This window comes from Rhinolophus sinicus, linkage group LG04 (genome assembly GCF_036562045.2).
Source record: "Rhinolophus sinicus isolate RSC01 linkage group LG04, ASM3656204v1, whole genome shotgun sequence".
Taxonomy (NCBI): Eukaryota; Metazoa; Chordata; class Mammalia; order Chiroptera; family Rhinolophidae; genus Rhinolophus; species Rhinolophus sinicus.
The window spans coordinates 18,857,855-18,880,731 of NC_133754.1; positions in this window are offsets into that span (position 1 = coordinate 18,857,855).

The window sequence follows — 22,877 nt, forward strand, 5'->3', positions numbered from 1 at the left end:
TTTAAGTTTGACATTTATATAAATGCTGCATAAATTATTCCAACATAATTATTTCATAATTCTCATTGGCTTCTATGAGGAACAGACTTTCTTATTCTTCTGTGGGTAACATTTATTTGACAAATTTGAGTGAATCTACATTGTTTCTCTTTCCAGACCACTTGTAAAAGCAAATCACCTTTTTTGGTATTGTTTTCTGCTCACCTCTCCATCTTGTTCTTACTGGAATTAGTTTGTTTTTTTGTTTTTTTCTCCCCCTACAAATTCAATTTCCCATATTTGGTCCAAGCCAAGCAAATAAAGAAGAAAAAGGAGGAGGAGAAGGGTGGAGTAGGAGAAGGAGAGAATCAATCATTTTTTCTAGGAGTTTTAGACTTAGGATTGCTCTGACTATTTTTGGTTGACTATGTTTTCTGCCTTATGAAAAACATGAATCTACAGTGAAGTGGGGAACCAATATTTGAATAGAAGTAGAAATGAAAAAGTATAGTTTAAGATTCTTCTTGCAGTTCTTTTGAAGTCTATAAATATATATATATAAAAAATTGGGGGTAATTTATTATTTATAATTTATTTTTATTCATAATTATTGGGATATTTTAAATAAATAATTGGGGGTATACTCAAAGCCAAAGTAGTCATTTTTGATTAAACTAGATTGAGTTAATTTTCTGTCACTTAAATGTAAGATATCTTAAGCAATACAAATATCATTATATTGTATTGACATGTCATACTATTAAATCTCTATCTCAGAACATGTGTCTTGTGTTAAGGTAATGAGGCCTCACATAGAAGTTACATTATTCTTGTTGTCTTGAATCCATTTTTGAAGGGTTGAATTCTAGACTCCAAACAGAATTGAGAGCAAAAGTCACAGGTGGGATGCAGATTGGACATTTTGTTGTTTTCAGCCTTGACCTTGAATAAGTCAAAATGTCTACCAATATTGGGGGTGAATTTTAAGATGTTATAGAAACAGACAAGCTAGAAAGAGAAAAAAATCAGAAAATATATCAGGGAAGTTGAGCCACCTCTTTGAGAAATAGTATATACACTGCAAGGCAATTGGGGAAGTAGGATTAGTAACTGCTGCAACCTGAATAAATTAGCTGAAAAAACATAAAAAATTTCAATGTGCAATTATACCCTTTTTTTGGTGTTTTATTTAATGTATTTATTTCTCTCCTGTTCTTCCTCATATAACTGAAATGGATTACTCCACTGGCAAAATGAAATTCTATTGACAGAGACAGCATGGCAGGTCAAAACTGGCAGCCACCATTAAAATGCCTGTTTGGTTTTCTTATATAGAGGAAAATTTAAAATCTAGGTGTTCACAATAGTGATATGGAGAATTATTCCAATTTAGTTGTCTCTAGTTTTTCCACAACTTTAGAAAATGCTATATCATATCTATTTTTTTTCTCGAATGTGACAGTTATATTTAAAAACATAAAATTCTTGTTACGAGAAGTCCTGACATAGAATGACAGGGAAAAAAAAGTTTATTCAAATCCTTCCACCCTGTGCTTTTCTTCAACACACCCTTTTTATCCTTCCCTAAACATACATAGGCACTCACACAAATTTTTTTCATAGTTCAAAAAATTGAACTTTTGGAAAAATAATTAAGCAGATAAATTTGTCTAGTTACACTTTACTTCCCCTATTTATTTTTTCTCACAGAACCTTTGAGTGTATATGTTCTTCCTGTCTCAACTCACTGACTATTGTGTTAGGTGGTTACAAGAGTTTTCCCATTTAATTTATACTTGTATTTTAAGTGGAAAATTTTTGGAGATTGAAACTTTCAGGATTTATAATAAATAAATGTTTATTGATGGAAATTCAGGCCTTGATAATATACTGAGATAGAGGTGGATGTTGCTCAGATAGTTCACTGCAGTGAAACTCATTCCACTAAACTGCTAGTCAAATATTGCAGAAGTATGGCTAAGGACTGTAAAATCTTATATTAAAATCCTGCATCCGTTGTACACGTTGTACATAAACAAATTAATTGATCTGTCATTTATGTAACAATGAATAAATTTTATTCTTTAAAACAATGAGTTTATTCGTATTATCTAGTATCCTATTTAGGGATCTTAGGACCTAGGGTTAAAATCACTAAGTAGGACACACACATATTTTTTAAGTTCCTTTTCTCCGGCATAAAGAATGAAACAAGGTACTGTCTACTTCATAAAATGGTGATTAGATCTATGTCCAGATTATCTAGGTTGTTTTCTTTGGTTTGTTTTTAAAATTTAAGACTTAAATTTAAGTAAAATATTAAGATTAGTCATGAGAACACTGATAGAATTCCTTGATAGGTTTTTATAAAGCTTTTTAAAATCAAATCAATTTCATCAACTTAAAATATTTCAGTGAATGAATGTATCTAAAAAGATAAATACCAAATTTAGCTTAAGAGTGTAAAAGAATGATGGTGAAGTGGGAATCTAACAGAGGTCAGCTTTTCAAAACTTGAACTTCATATTATTTCAGATTACTAATAGTTTTTATTATTTTATTTTTTTATTTTTGACCATTCTAGAATTGTCCATTCAACAAAATTACACAGGACTTAATTTTTTAAAATAGTGCACTGGAAACCCCTACTGATCATTATATTTAATGGAAAATTGTTTCTTTGCGACCACATTTCAGTTATCTTTGAAATGTTATTTCTTGTTCTACCATCTGATGGCAATTAGTGACCCAATAATTCAGTATCTTAAAAATGTCCTTTGCAGATTCTCAAAATTGGACTGCTCTAGTTAAAATACATTGCTGGTGGGAACGTAAATTGGTACAGGCACTATGGGAAACAGTATGGAGACTCCTCAAAAAATTAAGAATAGAATTACCAATTAATCCAGCAATCCATGTTCTGGGCATCTACCCCAAAATTTTGAAAACATTTATCCATGGAGATAGATCTACCCCATGTTCACTACAGCATTATTCACAGTGGCCAAGACATGGAAACAACCAAAGTGTCTTTTGATAGATGATTGGATAAAGAAAATGTGATATATATATGATGGAACACTACTCTGCCATAAGGAAAGGTGAAATACTGCCATTTGTGACAACATGAATGGCAACATGATAATCATCATGCTAAGCAAAATAAGTCAGACAGAAAAAGTTGAGAAACATGATTTCACTTATATGTGGGATGTAAAACTGAAAGCAACAAATGAACAAAACAAACAAACAAGCAAAAACTCATAGACATGGACAATTTAGTGGTTACCAAAGGGGAAGGGGGTAGGAGGTGGTAGAAGAGAGTAAAGGGGGTTCATATATGAAGGAAGGAGAATTGACATTGGGTAATGAACACAAAATGCAACATATAGATGATGTATTATAGAAATGTACACTTGAAACCTATTAATTTTACTAACCAATGTCAACCCACTAAATTTAATTAAAAATATTTTAAAATATCTTATGGAAAGATAAATAAATAACTCTAAAATAAAATAATCATATAGTTTGGAGCATTCTGTTCAGCTCAATATTTTGTATTTTTTTTAAAATTACTTAACACCTTTCTTAAATTATTTGCAAGACTACTCATATAAATGATTTCACAAATTAAAAGTAATCCTTTGTTAGACCTCAAGTAATGGCTTTTATTTTGCTAACTATGACCTCCATAATTACCATAAGGGTTCTTTATTCTTATTAAAATATTTCTGAGCCACTGCTATAGTTGGCTTGTGGCTGCTGTCCATTTTACACTGCCTTCTCTTGGCTCCTGCACAATCATGTGTATCATTAACTTCAACACTGTACCTCCTATTGCTGTCTTATTACCATAATTCTTATGATCACACATTTCTTTGTAGCTGTCATTTGTTCTAATGAAGGTCCAAGTGGTCTTGTCACTGTGACATATCTTTAGTCTCACTGGTCTTTACCACCCATCACTGCCGTCTTCAAAGCAAAGTGATCCTATCCTAAACTATGTAAATTGTACTGTTGTGCTCAAGACTGGCTCCACACTGACCATTAAATCTTTCCATTCTAACAGATCTTGTAAATCATCCTGGTTTAGTACTAAATGCAGTGTGATTAATGCAGTGATTACTAAATGCAGTACTAAATGCAGAGGCTTGTAAGCCTCTGAGTTATAGATGTTAACATTTTGGTTTATTCACTGTCCCCTTCTATCTGTATTCTGAGTATTAGGATAAAAGGGATATATTCCAGGGAGAATGTCACTAAAAGGCCGTTTAGCATCTGTTCTGTAGGGCACATGATAAAATGCTCAGAATGATACACAGAATATTTCTGAAAGTACAATAAGAAAGCCTACATTAAAGTATAAATGTTCAAAAATATTCAAAGATAAAAATACATGACAAAATAGTTATGTTACAATGAAGGTTAAAAAGTGAAATATATATCAAATACACTAAAACAAGCATAAAATGTGCTGTTCTGTTACATGTAGTTACAAGAGATGGTAGCTACAAAAGAAAGTAAGATTTCAAGAGAGTAAAACTGAAGTTTTGTGTTTTGTTTTTTTTAAGATAAAAGGAGACTGATACATTTAAGAAGCAGAAATAAATACCAACTTGTGAAATATTGCACTTTCATAAAATATGGATAGTCTAACCATTACTGAATAAAATAAAGAAATCTAAATATGTAAATAAATTCTCATATTTTATGTTTTAATCTTTTAAAAGGACTTAATAAAGTTGGAAATGGCAAGGCACATAAGTATTAGTACACACGTTACCGAACCCAAAATATACATAGATTAATTTTGTTTATATTCTATGATTCTTTGCTTCTTTGATTCTAGAAACACTATGAAACATTTGTGCCAGGCACTGTGTTTACCTGTGTGAGAGATAAAAAATGAAACAGAATATGTTGCTAGAACATAAAGTTGAGAGTGATTTATTTATGGTTAAGCAAGACCTTATGATAAAGGGGCGCATTTTTCAATGTGTGGAAAGGAAGAATGGCTATAAAATCTGAAGAAACAACATCGAAGAAGGAAGGTACAACAGAGGCTTGAAAGTGTCTGTCAATTTAGAAACTGCTGATAAATTTACCACTTCCAACTTCCCTGTCAAGTTTAATGACTATCAGATAACAGAGGGCAGAACCATCTTTGACAGACAATCAAAGTAAAAAATACATTAGGAGATAAAGAGGGAGCACCTATGTACTCTAAATCACATGGGTGTCCTGAGTCAAACAAATTACTTTCTGAAGTACGATAAAATTTGCATTGGTATCACTGACCTGCAGTTAACGATCTCTGAGGAACAGAGTTGAAAATAACACAGTCCTAAGTGTTGTGTCCTATTTCAGGCCCATCCTGAGAAAGTAGTGTTGTTTGGAAAATAAAGTAATGCTGGGAAAACAGAAGGCATCAGGAAAAGAGGAAGATCAAGTAGGAGTGGGATTGACTCCCTAAAAGAAGCCATAGGCGTGAGTCTGCAGGAGCTGAACAGGGCATTTGAAGACAGGACATTCATTTGGACATCGCTCTTTCATGTCTGTCACTTCTGTCAAATGTCTTTCAGTTGTCCATTTTATTTGGAGTACTTCTCTGAGAAGTACTTGGAATCTAAATTCTTTTTGAACGACTTTAAGATTCAGTGCCCTAACCTTTCAGTGTTGTAACTTTTTTCCCCACTTTTAGTGACTTTTGTCTTTACTCAATACTTTCCAACACTGGATCTTATCATCACCTGGGAATTCTCAACAAATTAAAACTTAAGTTGAAACATTCCTCTCCCAAATCACAAACCATCTTATTCATCTCATTTAATATCATGATACATTTTCTTCAACTTTATGCAGTCCTCCTGTTGCTTTCTTATCTAATATCCCTGGTCCATAATTTCAAACATTCTCTAACTCTTCTTTAAACCAGTTCCTTTTGTTTCTATTGTTCTTTAATGACACTGCCTGAAAAAGAAATGTGCCCATCTTCTCTACATATACACCTGGCTATTAAGCACTACTGCAAATGTCCACAAAATGATGTGGATTTGTGCCACTACACTTTTATGACACCCAACCTCAACTGGAACATTAATCAGGACTTGTCATCTTTTCACAACTCCTTCAGTTCTCAGTCTCATTCTTTAAAAGAGTATTTTGTGTTTTTGTTTTGTTTTGTTTTATTATTTTGCACAAGTTTCCATAAATTGCCCTAAATTATCCTTAAATTCACCTCCTCCCTTTTTCTCACCCATTCAATAATATCTGTAATAGTGTAGATACATATTTATTGAATTAATCTTTATATTAAAATAGAAATTATTTCATAAACCAACCTCTACTTCTGTCACCAAACCAATATGCTAATTTGCATCTAGACTGTTTAACCATACTTTGTCAATGGAGGCGCTTTTTCACAATTTTATGCCATTTTTTCCTCTATCCTTTGTATTTTCATTCTTGCCCTCCCTGCTGACTCTTTTCTATTACTGTGTAAACAACAAGTTACCAAGTTACACAACTTTAATTTAGACAATGAAGACATCAAAATTGTTAAAGATTTTGATTACTTCGGTTTAGTCATTAATTCAAATAGAGATGCAGCCAATAAATCAAGAGAAGGCTGGGATTCAGAAGGGTGGCATTTAAAGAATTAGGAAAGATCACCAAGAGTTAAGATGTGTCATTAGATACCAAATGACATCCACACCCTTGTATTCCCAATGACTGGGTATGGATACAAAAGTCAGACACTGAAGACGGCTGATTAAAAAAAAAAAAAAAAAGAGAGAGAGAGAGAGAGAGATTTCATTTGAAATAACGTATTGGAAGAGAGCTCTACAAACACTCCGGGCCACCAGAAATGTGAACTAGTGAATCCTAGAGAGAATTAAGCCTGAAACATCACTGGAGAAAAAATGACAAAAGTGAAGCTCTCCTACTTTGGGCACATAATGAGAAGGCTGTCCTCCTTGTGAAAGACAATAATGCTGGGGGGAACAGAAGCAGCAGGAAAAGAGAAAGACCACGTAGAAGATGGATTGATTCCATGAAAGAAGCCATAGGCATGAGTCTACAGGAGCTGAGCAGGGCTGTTGAGGACAAGACATTGAGGGCATCACTCATTCACAGTGTCCTCAGGAATCAGAATTTGCTCAATGGCATGTTACACACACAAAAATTGTCGGGCTGCTTAAATTGTGGAAAATGACAGACAAGATTTAAGAAAATTTCATTAAGTATAGATGCCTCTGAGAACTTACAAAGACAAGAAGGGAAGAGGTCATTGCTAAGAGCTAGCATAAAAGCACAAAGAAACACAAAGATCAGGTACCAACAAGTACACCTCTGTTCCTCTTTTCTTTCTTCTTTCTCCCTCCCTCACTCCCTCCCTCCTTTTCTCCCTTCTTTCCTTCCTTCCATATTCTTCTTTCCTCTTTTCTCTTCCTTCCTTCCTTCCTTCCTTCCTTCCTTCCTTCCTTCCTTCCTTCCTTCCTTCCTTTCCTTTCTTTCTTTCCTTCCTTCCTTCCTTCCTTCCTTCCTTCCTTCCTTCCTTCCTTCCTTCCTTTTACTAGTTTCCTTTCCTTTCCTTTCCTTTCCTTTCCTTTCCTTTCCTTTCCTTTCCTTTCCTTTCCTTTCCTTTCCTTTCCTTTCCTTTCCTTTCCTTTCCTTTCCTCTGCCTTCCTATCCTTCCCTCCCTCCACCCTCTTACCTTTTCTCTTTTTCCTTCCTTCCTTTTTCATTCTTTGTGTGTGTGTGTGTGGTAAGCACTTGCCATAGTTAATCAGAGAAATTTTATAGATAGGGTTTTTAATTTTAGCCTTGTTGGTATCTTGAGCCTGATCATGTATTTGTTGTAAAGAAAGTTCCAGTGTATTGTAGGATGTTTAGCAGCATTCCTGATTCCTAGCTTCAACCAACTAGATGTTAGAAAAATCTTTCCCTTCTTTCCCACACACTGGGGTTGTGACAAACTGTTTCTGCACTGGAGGGCAGAATTATTCATGCTTGGGAACAATTGTTATTGATGTAAGTTATCTAAAAATTTCCCAGGAATTTGACAAGTCTTTCATATTACTTGGATAAAATGAACAGATATAAATAGAAGGTTTCTAATAATTAAGCATATTGTTATCTGGCCTATTTACTTATTTACAAGTATTTATTGAAAATGTACTGGGAGTCAGACATAGATAGTGTCTTGTGACTTAATGCATCAATAGCAATTTTCAGGAAGTTTTACATGCCTCTATCTTTAGTTCTGTAACGTTCAACATCTTACTGATTATCAGGGTATAGAAAAAGATGTTGTGGTTTCCTAAGCAAATCTGGAACACTTGTTTAAATGGATTTCCAAACATTGGTCAGCACTTACTGTGCCAAGGGGAAGCGAGGAAAATGAAGTTCGAGGGTGTTTCAAACTGAAAAAATAACGTATCGGAAAATTCTGATAATGGAAATTGCAAGGCCTGTTAGATGACATTTTTAAAAAAGAAAAAGGAAACCTTCAGTTGGAGACAAAGAATGAGGAAAAGTGTGGGAGAGCATGAGTATGTAAAGATAAAGAAATAGCAAGGCTATAATGTGCCTTGTAAAAGTACTTAGAATGTCTTACTTTATAACAGGGCAATGAGAAAATATTGAAGGGCATTAAGAAGTGTCTGATACAAAGACATTTGTTATTTGCAACATTAACTCTGTATACAGTGAAGGAAAAAAAATTAAGCTGAGAAGAATGAAGAGCCATCACAGTAACCCACGTAAGAGGTGACTGTAGCCTTTACTAGAATGGTGGCAGTGAGACTGAAGAGAAGTGGAAGGATTTGAAACAAATTTAGGAAGTAGCAAAAGAAGATGCTGTTGAGCAAGATCCAACCCCAGCCTTTTCCTTTTGGAATGAAGTGATCCCACAGCTTCTAGGAGTGTTGGAAAATGACAGCTCTTAACTGATTGCCTACCTAGAAATGACCTTCAGAAGAGAATCACCTCACTCAAAGTCACGTCCTATTTCTGTGGTCAACCTGCATCTAATGAATGGGCAATGCAGAGTTTACACATCTGGGATATCTGTTATACACAAATAGAAACTAGAACATGCCCATTGTTTCAGACCCCTGTGATTTTACTTCAAGTTTATAAATATATTATAAGTTACATATGACTGATATGTTTACAATAGTACTCCTAGGGGACAGCCGGTTAGCTTAGTTGGTTAGAGTGTGGTGCTAATAGAACCAAGGTTGCCAGTTCAATCCCCATATGGGCCACTGTGAGCTGCGCCCTCCTTTAAAAAGAAAATAGTACTCCTAGGTGAAATATTTGCAATTCTCATGGACACGCTATTAAATGAGTAATAACATTGGATGAAAATTTCTCTGAGAAGTAGTGGCTGTCATGATGGTGAAAGGAGGTGAGGTGTTGAATTTCTTGAGTAGGCTTAGGGTGTTTCCTGAGTAATTTTCACTGTTTGGAAGTTTCAAAAATTCTATTGATTTTGCTGCAATGTCAAAATTGTATCAATAACCAAAATATGCACAAGGTGTCACAGTTTTCCAAGGTGTCACTTGGAAATATTCTATGCGAAAGGCTAAGTGACAGCCAAAGTTAGGAATACATTTACAATCTCAAAAGAAGAAAAGAAAATGGTAGCAAGTAAAAAAAAAAAAAAAAATACCTGAACACTGATAATATGAAGCACTTGAAGCATTCACGGAATATACTTATCTCCCACCGTCTGTCCCTTCAACATCACAGCTTTACTAAATGTTCCACTCTAAATTTTGGGAAGCTGAACATGTGCCTTCTAATGGCATTAAAATGAAAATAAATCTCTACCAATAAGCAGTGACTCAAAGCTACTTGCTCCTATCCTCATTTGTATTTCCCCAGAACGTTTGCTGTATCATTATTAGAACGACCCAGGCCACTGACAGGCGTGTGATGATCCTTTGGCTGCAACGAGTAAATCTCCATGGGCTTCCACCGGATTCTTCTTTTGTACCTTTGTTCTAAAATGAGACAAGCAGGGTGTGCTTTCCGAGAGGAGTCACAGTTCAAGTAGTCTTTAATTTTAAGTTTTTCAATTGCTTCTCTTTCTGGAGACATTTATTTAAGAATCTTCTTGATTATTATTAAATCTGGCAGATTCCTCCTGAGTGCCTGCAGTGCACCAATTCCTTTTGGAAAGCTGGAAGCAAATTCAGAGAGTGACTGCTGTACAGAGAATAACATCCATCTGAAATAGCACTGAGCTTTGACCTTGGCAGTTTCTCTTTAGCTACTTCTGTATTTATTCAGCCTGGGCAGTGAGTCATTGGCTCTGTCACTACCTTGGTCATGTTATATTAATTCTAAAGCCTTGATGCTTCAGAGCCTCTACCTTTAATTCTTATTTGTGTACCGTAAGCGTACATAATTGAGTACACTTAACCTTCAAAATAAACTTATTTTATGCTTTTAAACATTTATTTTGAAATAATGAAGGTCTGGTTATGAGATAGCATTTCTAATTGGAAAGTAATATTAATATAATCATTTGCTGGACTAGCTTCTGTGTGGCTACTTTTTGCTGGCATTTGAAAATTAATTTAGTAACTCTTCTTTTCATGATGAGAAATATAAAATGTTCCTTTTATTTCTTCTCTCCAGATCCATTAAAGTAGACATTTTATCTACATACCCACATATAACGTTAAAATTTTTTATACTTGATCAACATGCAAAAGTTATGAGATTTATTAAAGAACATAGATGCTCGTTTAAGTTCATTTGTAACATTGGAATTATTTAAGTGAAAATTTACATAATGCTAAAGTAATGAAATGCAGAAACTAACACGTTTTTCCTATTCTAATCATGACACACTCACACACATATATATAATATGTATAATATATATAATTTTTGCACATATATATTTTTATTTACAGGCATGATGGTTTATATATTGTGACACTTATTTTCATTTTTTTTATCATCATCTCATAATTAATGAGATGATAGGGCATATTTTTTTTTCAAAATAAGAGAAATAAACATTTAGCATTAAAAAATACAGTTCTATTATTACTAAAAAAAATCACATATAGTTCATATAGTATATATATTTTTTCTGCCACTGTCAAACAAATTAACACAGAAGGAAAACTGTACATTTTATGTTATAATTGTAAGAGTAGCTTTTATTTCCTACAGCAGAAATGTAAATTTTCTTAAATTATATTAGAATTATATCATTCCAAAATATTGCCTCTCCAACTTCATACTAGAAGCACAGTTTTAAAAATGGTACCGTAAGTAATCATTTTCTACAGTGAATTCACCATTTTTAAAAGTACATCTAAGTATATTTTTAAGTACATTTTTTAAGTACATTTGATCATTGATTTGTTTTGAATAGCGAGTGAATAAAATTATTCACTTCCTCTTCCACCTTATCACATGATTATATTTAGCGGTGCTTTTCTTATTGTTCATCAATTGGATTAATTAACTGTGAAATATTATTTGGTGTGTACATAATTATAACTTCTAAATTGATGCTGACTTTTACCTATACAAATCTGGGAAGCATTTTTCATAAGTCCTTCTAAAAGAATTAAATAAACAACAACAACAGCAACATAAAAAAAATAACTGCTAATGAGTGAGGAAGTTAAGGCACTAGCTGTACATGTGATTTTTCACTGAGGCGTTGTAGTGTATACAGCAGTACAAGTAAATGGTGTTGGAAGTACAGTACTCTGTCTGGGTAAATTTGTCCTCTGGGTCTCTCCCAAACATAATTAGTTTCATGTAAAATGACTGGTTTTCAAGTTTATTATATATGAATTTAATATACCACATAGATAGAATACAAAAAATGATAAGTGGGAAAATTTCAAAAGATTTATAGTTCTTCAGTGAGCACAAAAATAGCCTATCCTGCATTCTTCTCAGTTGCTACAAGATGTGTATTACTCTGACTTTTCCCACAAGTGAAGTGATTCAGTGTTTTGTGAAGGACTTTTTACTCTTTATTTTTTTTTTTTCTTTTAAGGATAAAAAAGGAAAGAACTCATAAAGAGGATACATGACTGAGTTTGTAAAATTAAAGTGTGTGCAAAAATGACACCTTTGTATAAAGGGTTTGAATTATAAAAATCCCTAAATGATAACTTTGGAAAATTTGACAGGTCTGTTTCAGTTCACTTTAGTTCATCTAGTTTATTTGTTGTTGATAATATGAATACAACAGGGAAATTAATTTGATGAATGTGTTCTGCCTATTAGAATTGCCTATGATCACATAGTAATTTTAGGCAGTTTTTTCTTTTTATAATGAATTAATAGGGACCTCTAAAGCATTTTGTCTTATTTTTTCCTTGTTATTAGACAAATATATTTTCCTTGTACAGAGTAAGGTTTTTCTGCAATATTTTCCTTTCATTAAAAGCTATATTTAATTAAACAGAAGGTCTTCATAGCCAGAGATAACTTATCTAGACTATATATTTGATAGGTCTGATAATTTATAATATATATGTTCAAGTCTTATCTCTTTCGAAAACCCTTCTCTGACCACCAGTTATAACTAACTCACTTGTAGTTGATTGTCAGATTCAGTCACTTCCTAGCATATCCTTCTGTCTCATTCGCTAAGACTTACTATTTGACAGCACATCTTCTTTATTTAATTTGTCCTAGTATATTTTCCTCCAGCTTTTTCCTAACCATCATCATTCCCACACATTACAATATCAGTGTTCTTTCCAAACTTGTTTATTTATTTGTCTTTAGTACTTAGGTTTTTTTCCATGAAGCAGTAGGAATCGAGAATATTACTCAAAAGATAGTTTTAAATTTCAAGGTCGAAAGGAAAATAAATAATATACGTTTTAAACATCAACCATGAGTCTGATAATAAACTACAAGCACATAAGTGTGTGTATGTATGTGTGTGTGTGTGTGTGTGTGTGTGTAACTGGATCATAAAATGTTATTTTGAGGTGTTTTCCAAAATGCGGTGGTGACACCATGATCCCCCAAATTTCAGTTTAGTGTGCAAAAACCAGGTAAAACAGGAGTGGGGGAGATTGAGAGAAAGAGAGAAATAGAGGAAACATGAGAACAATGTGGGAAGCATACATTTAAGACATGAAACTCAGTTATAACTTTGATTTCCCCTGTCCCTGTCTACTCAACATTCTGCAAATGTGTTCTATACATTTTATTTCCTCACCCCAAATGACTGCTGCCCCAATTTTTCTACCAGAAAGATCATTTGGAGTCATTAAGGCTTAGCTCAGTTGCCATGGCTTCTCTGCGTGTTTTCTAATCTCACCAAAACAAATAAATAAATAAATACGCCCAAGGTGCCAGTGTTTCATTAGACCTTGGCAGATATATTCATGTCTGTTTTTTCCCACTAGATTTTAAAATCCTTCATTTTGGGTTCATGCTTTATTGATCTTAGCAGCCTAGTGCAGAAGAGGATACCTTTTTTATATGTAATTTCCAATAAATAACGAAATATGGTATACTGAGGTGAAAACGGTGTGGGCTGGAAACGACACCAGAGGGTTCTGTCTGCCAGAGAGCTCTTCCACATCCCTCTCAGTCAGAACGGTGCCCACCAGCTCTGCCACTTCTGATAAGAGGGCGAAGTCTCCTAAGACTCCCTGTACTGCTTATCAATTCAGAACTTTAATGCTTACCTTATAGAGTTTTTTATAACAGTGGCATGAGCTAACATGTATAACATAACATATATTACAACTGCCATTGCTTATATTTTAATAATGTCTCTTTTTCATGAAAATCAATTTAATTAGAATGTTAAACAGCTATGGTCGTATGCAACTGTGAGCTGTTTCTTTCTAACCCTGGTTCAGTGTGTTCATTTTCTACTGCTGTGTAACCAACTGCCATAAACTTAGTGGCTTAAAACAATACCCTTTCGTTTTCTCAGTGTTCTGTAAATCAGCAGTCCTGGCAAGGCTTAGCAGGGGTCTCCACTGTGGTTCTCATAAGGCTGCATCAACTGTCAGCCCGGATCAGGGTGTCATTTGAGGCTCAGGGTTCTCTTCCCAGTTTGCTGCTTGTGGAAGAATTCACCTCCTTGCAGATATACAAGTGTTAGAACTCATGGAGGCTGTGTATTCCAGGCCAGCAGGAGAGTGTCTCTCTAATGTTTCACCTTTTTAAAAGCCTTTCTTGGCTATGTCAGGCAAACCCAAGATCATTGTCTTTTAGATTAGATCAAAGTCAACTAATTACTAACCTTATCATGGGATTTGTATTCCATCATATCCACAAATTGTGTACAAACTCAAGGTGAGGGCATTATACAAGACATGTGCACCCATGTATGGAAATTTGGGGGACTGTCTTAGAAACCTGCCAGCCACATTAAAGCTGTGGGATTCATCTTTGTAGCTATGTATTCGTGTGTGGATGAACATGTTGTTTCACCAACTTCCTTGAAATACACAAAGTATTATGAATATTCTAATGGGGTTGTTACGTATGAACACCTTGTATCTCAGCCACTGAGAATCAGAAACTTATGTAAAACAAAGCATATTTGTATTAATTTCAAACATTCATAATTATCATTAAAACAAGTAATATATATATATATATATATATATATATATATATATATCTCAAGTATCTTCAGGATGAAGATAAACTAATGCTCTATTTTTTAATTAGTGAGAAAAGAGAAATTTGAAAAAAATATATATAAAGTATAATAAAGAAAAGGCATTCAATTTGTTTGAGAAGGCTTTTGGTCTTTGGACAGTACAGATAGGACAAACAATAAATGTTTTAAGAGAAGAGAGATATGGAGGGATAGAGGAAAGAGGTAGAAAAAAAGGAGAGGAAGAGGGAGAGAGGCAGGGAGGAGTGTAGGGAGTGAGAGACAGCGAGGAGAATGGGGAAAGAAGAGTACTCCGTTCTATTCCCTTCACTATAATAAAGACAAAGAACAATGAAAATGAGTATCAAGGACGTGACCTAAAACTGAAACTTCAAAATATATCCAAATAATTACATAGGAAATTATTCAGGAAAATTAGAAGAAAATTATATATTTCATTATAATTTATTACTAGTATGGGGACAGAGTCCCAGAGAGCAGTTTCCAGGCTCTCAGCCTTGGTGCTGGCTTGGGTAGTAGATGGCCCTCAGCTGTGACTGGTTGGCCATCACCTGTAACCAGTTAGCCATTGGCCACTGATATAACCACCATGGCTGCTTGGTTGGTTGGTTGATTGGTTGGTTGGTTGGTTGGTTGGTTGGTTGGTTGGTTGGCAGGCAGGCAGGCAGAGAAGCAGACGGCAGATTGCGCATCGTGCTGCTCCTGCTCCGTGTGTCTCCAACCCATGCCTAGTGAGAATATAATGGTATGAACCCCCTATCTATGGCTCCGTTGGTGTTCCTTTTTGGCCTCACCATAACCTGTGTTCTTATGCAGGGAGCAGGCGCTGAGACCCTAATTTATTGGGCTGAATCTTATTTTAAACAAAAAGCTTATATCATGAAATTATTTCAAAATTATCTGTAAATTTCACATCACACCTTGCCCAATTGCTGCCCACATAGTCTATAAGCAAAAAAGAAGTTCTTATTAACAAACAGACATTTTGTTTTACATTTCTTCTGTCGTACACAGAAATAGATTTGGGCCAAATTTTGTTTTCTTATAGATATCATTGCTCAGAAGCAAAACTTGAAGAAATATTGTTTTGTCTAATTCACTTTCATTTTGCAATATAGTAAATGTGTTTATTCCTTGGGCATGTTCCCTGTAAAACTCAGAAGTGGTGGTGAAAAATTAAGTCTGTATATGCCTATATTGGCATACTTCCACACTGAACAGCCAAGTGTGTGTATGTCATGGACATTGGATTCGCAGGAAGAGAGTAATGAAACAGTGTAAGGCCTAAGAAAAATGGATTTTTTTTCCTTTTTTTTGTTTTTTTGTTTCAGGTGTACAAAAATGGATTATTTATTTATTTATTTTTGTATATTTTGTTGAATAGTAGGGAAGGAGGTCTTCCTAAAAATTTGCTTGGAGCTACAGTATTTAATCCCCTGGCACATTAAAAAGTCAAATTCAGAGATTATTGAGCAATACCTGAAATAGACCTAATTGTTGGAGAAATCTGTATGTATGTTTTAGGGCACTTCAGAAATGTACTTACCTAAAAGGAGAAGATAGAACAGCATTGTTATAGATAAAGGTTACTTTGTAATGGAATTTGATGTTGTTTGTTTGTTTGTTTTTATGTCCAGAGAACAAGAACACTCAAATCTTGCCCTAGATGGAGATTTATTCAAATGGAGAATTTTCAGAGAGTGAGTCAAGCTACCACTTTATAAATAGCACTTTTATACCCTACACACCAATGAGCTCAAGAAAAGCCTGCATTGGTATACTGAGTTAGAATTGAAGGCTAAATGAGACGTCTGATCAGCTCAATAGCCAACCTCTCTTAGCAGTATTTTGGGACATATGTTATCAGACAATTAATGGTGAGAGAGAGAGAGAGAGAGAGAGAGAGAGACTTTCATTGAAGGCCCTGGCTTGATTAAACCCACATAACAACATACTCAGGATTTTGAAATTAAGAGAAAGAAACTAGACCCTTAAAACCTCATCAGACCAAAGATTGAAACTTTTCATAGGTCTGCTTACTACGTGGAGGAATGTACCTCAAGAAAAAGAGTGAATCCCTGACTTGAATGCATAAAGCCAATCCTCTGAGTAAAAATTAGCTTGAGGCAAAAAGTAAGCCTTACAAAACAGGTCCAAGCTGTTGGACAAGATGCCTTGCAGCTTGGTTGTATGACTCAGTGGATACGATGATGCTAAAGGCATCCGTGTGATGTAGAGGAGCTCTATGAGGTCTCTGGAAAGCTCTAACTGGAGTGTCTCAGCACAGATGCTGGTGTTCTATAGCAGACCCGTGTCTTCAGCAGAAGAGAACTACTCTTTGTGTGAAATGTAGCTTCTGTTATATGGATGAAGGAGCAGCAAGTGACTATACAGTCAGAACTGCCCACCATCGTCCTGGTATTGTCCGGTTACCAAACCATAAGGTTGGGTAGTTGCAGAAGTAATCCATTGTGCAATGGAAATTGTACATTCTGGAACTGATCTGCACAGATCAAAGGGCACACGTAAGTGACAAAAGCAGCTGGCCTAGACTCTGTTTTACCGATGTGTCCTCCTTAGCTTCCAGCTCCAGCCTCGTGACTGACAGAAGCACAATTCACAGATGGTTTGACTTAAAAGTTGATGTAAGGTGAAAATGTACAACCATTGCAGTGTAAAACAATGAGGGGAGTTTGTTAGTTTCCTCGGGCTATCATAACAATGCACACAGGCTGGGTTGTTTAATGTAAAATAAATCTATTTTCTCACAGTTCTGGAAGCTAGATGCCTGAACTCAATGTGTCGGCAGGTCCGTGTTCCCTCTGAAGGCTGAGGGAAGAATCCTTCCTGCCTTTTCCTAGCTTTTGTGTTAGCAGAAATCTGTGGTGTTCCTTGTCTGACAACTACACCTCCCCAATATCTGTTCAGTTGTCAATGACATCCTCCCTGTGTGTGTCTGTGTACAAATCTCCCTCTGCTTTCTCTAATGAAAATAAGTCATCGAATTAGGGGCCACCCTAATTCATTATGACCTTATTTTACCTTGATTCCATCTGCAATGACACTGTTTCCAAATAAGGTCACATTCACAGGTACTGAGGTTAGGACTGACTTCACCATATAACTGGGGGATGTGGTTCAACACACAATGAGGAATGGCACTAAAATACAGTGACAAGGGGAATCCTCATTGGGCACAACTTGGAGTACTATACTTGATCAGTCACTTGTGAAGGGCGACCTGTGATACACACTTTTCTGGGAAGCGGTGATTGTCTGTCCTGTAGATGAGGGACCTGAAAGCAATGAGATTAGAAGTTCAGAGTCCAAGAGGTCTGGGGAAAAGAACAGGCTTAGAGGAGTCAAGATTTTTGCATCTCAAATTAATGCTCACTAAAGTTGATAACCATAAATTACACATTTCAAAAACTCAGTATACAGCATGAGCAAACCAGTGGACATTAGCCAACTTATGCTGTTGACCATGTGTGTTTGTGGAAGAAGTCATGAATAGATCTGTGGTAGGGATGGAGGCTATGTATGTACCTGATGGTTTGAGCTTCTTCTCAAAAAGCCAGATCTACCTTCTACTGATGCCTGAAAGTCTGACATTTTCATAGTAGAGACTAATATGGAGCCCATGAAATGGTACCATCCTTCAAGGAGACGTACCCAGTCACTTCATGGCAAAGTAATTACCTCAGACCCTTCCAACCCAGAGGGCAGTATTTTATCCTAAACAGAATTGAGTGTTACTTTATTACTGATTTGCCTTCCCAGACCATAGTTTGTGCCAGCACCAAACATTCAAGACTTATAACATGTGACATCAGTTCAGTCTAAAAGATTCATTTTACAGAGAAGGTAATGTGATAAAAAGCACGTCACTATGACATCTACTGACTCTACCGTATACAAGTTATCCAGACTGACCTGGCATAATGGAATAATGGAATGTCTTAGTAAAGACTCAACTAAAGCACCATTTTTGACAAAATACTTCTCAGTGTTGAGGAGTTGTCTGCCAGAATGTAGTGTATGCATTGAACTGATTTCTTGAAACATGGAGCTTGTACCCAATAATTAAATACATAGTGGCTTCTTTTAACCATCACTGCCAGTCACCTATAAGGAATTTGTGCTGCCTTGTCCCAAGCTTTAGCCTCTTCTGGATTATATCTCCTGGTTCCTGGGGGTAGAGGAGTGAGGACATCTGTCCTATGGAACATAGCAGAACTAGTTTCTCTGGGGGCAGGGGATATGCGTGTAAATCAGAGATCTACTCGGGCCTCTCTTGGTGTTCCCATGCCTTGTACTATGGTGAAAGAGAGCCAGGATCTCTAGACTTTGACTTCTCAGAGGTGAAGTTCTGGGTAACCACATCGAGCAAGCAATTGAGTACAGATGAAATGCTGCTTGAAGTGGGGGCATATCTAGAATTGGTGGTGGAGAAGGGAGGTGATAATTATCACTAACATCCCTAGGGCTGGTTTTGGTAAACAGGACTGTAACATATTCCACTAACTCTTGCATATGATGTCACCTGTAGAGGGACCTTGAAGACTCAATAACAGAGTGGATACCATGCAAGATACCTGTGGATTGAGTGCAGAGTGGACTTTATATTGGTTTTTCCTTTATATTGGTTTTCCTGCCTCACTCCTATTCTTCCCTTCTACTCTCTGACATCACTTCTTAAACTATCTACACACAAATCATTTTCTTAACTGTATTTTTGAGGGAAGCCAAGCTAACACAGAAGCCAGTTTTCCCCCTCATTTTATTATTCTTTGAGTCATTACAGGAAAGACGTATTCATTCCTATCACCTGATTTTAATGTAATGAACAATAAATGCAGAACACATAGTCGAATATGCTTTAGTTATTTTTAGCATTTTTCTTATTACAACATCAATGTTAATTAATAAGATAGGATTATATGTGTCTTATTTTGAAGTCCTCAAGAAGAAGGATTGAATAACTGTCCTTATAATATGAGTGGTCACTTGAAAGATGCATACCCATTATTGAATTAAGTATTTCAAAGCCTGTTTGCTACTTTTTCTCATGAAAAAGAGACATCCAGAAGAATCTGGGAAACTGGCATTCTGTGAAGGTTTTCAAGGGTAACTCAAGAGAACTATGATCAATATCCTGCTTGTTAATTGTAGAAATCTCTTCCTTCCTTTCTTTCTTTTTTCCTTCCTTTCTTTCATCAGTAATATATTGATATCTGTTATTTTAAAAGTAGTTTTCTAGATTCTCAGAATGCAACAGTGAACAAGATAGAGTCTCTGCTTCTTGGAATGCACACTCTATTTGATAAACAGAATTAAATAATAGGGATATAATGTAACATGTAGTAGTGCACGCTAAGAATAACATTATTAGGAGGATAAAGGAATAAAGAGGGATAAATATTGACATTTATATATGGGAATAGAAATGAGCATCTCAAGAAGGAGACACTTCAACAGGGTCCTGAAGGAAATGAGGGAATGGGTCACCAACTATTTGGAGAAAAGTTTTCAAGATGGAAGGAACAGCAAGGAAAATGATCTGAAGCAGGAGTTTGCAGGGCACCTAGGGGAAGAGAGGAGAAGTCAGTGCAGGGTGCAAAAAGGAGGGCAGTAACTGAGGGGTAGCTGTACAGCGACTATTGTAACAGGCCGTTATAACACTTTTGAGTTTGTTTCTTAATATGATGGAAAAACACTCGATGTTTTTGTACAGGGCCATCGTGAGATCTTAAAACAGTGTTAAGTAGTTCCCTTTGGTTGCTCTGTGGAAAAGACATTTCATTGAAGCAAGTACAGTTGTATCTTAAAAGAAAATCTGAAATCTTGCGAAGTATATGGGAAACTTGAGGATAAATAAAAATGACTAAATTAACTTGTTTGAAATGTTCATAGACCTAGAGTCATTTTCTTAGTTTAGACTTAAGTATTTATTATATATGAAGTGATTTTATATGCTCTGGGATATTTCTTTCTGTTGTTCTTTCTCCACATCCTCACTAACCCTCCACTATGACCTTCTTGTCATTTAATAGTAAAACACCAAGATAACTATAAAGGAGCAAAGACCTGCCCAACAGAAGCTTTTCACTTCTGCTTAAAGAGAGGCCTCAATAATATAGCCAAATATCATAGAAAACAGGAAAGTCCAGGGTGCAAAATTAGAATAAACAGACTGCCCTGGAGGTAGCCAGTGTCCCACAAAAGAGGGAGGCCCTACAATTCTCGAGGGAATGCTGTGAGCTGAGATGGAGCTCCACAAAGATGTTGGTTCACATTGTTACCTGTCTGTACTTACTATGTTTCCCCGAAAATAAGATCTACCCCAAAAATAAGCCCCAGTTAAGATCGTCAGCCAGACAGACACATTTAGTACATTATGACGATGTTCCAGAAGAAGATGGCATAATTGTATTTGAATAAATGTAGATTGTTGTACATGAAAAAATAAGACATCTCCTCTAAATACCCCCTAATGCGTCTTTTGGAGCAAAAAAGTAAGATAACAGCCGGTTTTATTTTTGAGGAAATAAGATTTAAGACCCGGTCTTATTTTGGGAGAAACATAGTAGTACTTAGGACAATTAAGCACAAAATTAGTGTCTAATAAATATTGAAATACAACTGAAAAAAAAAAAAAAAAAGAAGAAGAATGTTAGCATCTTTGCTTGAGCTGCTGTTGTACTGGGAGAAAGCACAAATTGTGCCATTTGTCTTTGTTCCAGAAAGATCAGCACAGCACTTAACATGTCACTGACAGGCATATGATCCTAGAAGTCCAAGATGGAGCATGAGCTGGTAGTGAGGATGGGAATTCTTTCCAGTTGGAGAGCCAGTGATCATGGAGTAATGCCCAAACTAGAGGATTGTTTTAAAAGATCATGCCATTTTGTTGTTGTTGCCTGTTGTTATTCATAGTTAAATACATTTGGCTTTATCTCTTTTATGCCTAGGGGATCCTTGACACAACAGGAAGATGAAAAGCAGAAGTGTGATTGAGGCCCTGAGCAGGTAGTGTCTGAACAATAGTCTCCGTGTTCCATCAACCATCAAAGCATGCAAAGTTAATTGGAAGGTACAATATTTTGTAAAACATTTAAAGTTCACTTTAACTCAAGGATAGCATGAATTAGGTTTTTGGCAACTCTTTTCTCTTTCTCTCCGAATATCTGTGAGTGTTGACTGCTAACACATGAGTAACTTTACTGTAATGTGTTACAATCCAACCGTGTTGAGAAAAAGTCGTGATCGCCAGTCTCTTAACGCTTCACGGGCAGAATGTGGAAGGCAGGGATAATGCTGAGCCTCAAACCTCAGGGAATGCGGGTGGTTAATTGCAAAGTGCCTTTTTTTCTCCTTTTAGAATGCTGTGTCATCTAGGGGTTCCCAGTCCACTGGCATGGGTTCTGTTGCTGAGTTTCTCATGTCTACTGAACAGCTGCAAAATGTGGCAGCCTGGTGTGCAGAGACCACAAGTCACATTTGCAGCACGTGTTCCCATTTTGCCACCATCATTTCTCATTTTTAAAGGATATTAACTGAAAGCACATGGTCAGCTTTCAAAAGGCATTACTAGCCCTAGATAGATAGATAGAAAGATAGATATATATAGAGATAGATAGATAGATAAACACATGTACAATTTAATATTCATACAACCTTTATTTTATATAAAAATAAAAACAGTTAATTAACACAAGAATTATTCATGGATTCAAAATCCCAAAGTGTTTACATAACACACATTCTATTTTTGTATTACATTATGCATTTTAAAGGGAAAACATCATTGCTATTTTCGAGAAACCAGCCTAAGGTTTACAATGTGTCTTGCATACCTATGCCCTTGAAATTTTCTTTATTAGGCAGATTTTGGAAAACGGCTCTCATGAAATTCAATTACAATTTCTTAATGTGCTAGGGTTTCCAGAGAATATGATTATAGTAAATCCACAGAGATTATTCAGCTGGGCAAACAGAAGGTGTTTACAGGGTCGGGAAATGGCCCCTAGTCTGCCCTCAAAAGCAACTCACTTACCAAAGATGGTCATTATGATAAATCCACAAGAACTCATATGATCCCCACCTTGTGCCAAGAACCACAGTAGTTTTCCAATTCTGTACTTCTGCCCTGTAAGGGAACAGCCAGGAGAGAGAGAAGAAATAGGTAAAAATGGCAGCATGAGACTGTGCAACAGCAGGTGTCTAGTTACAGCCTCTGAGCTTT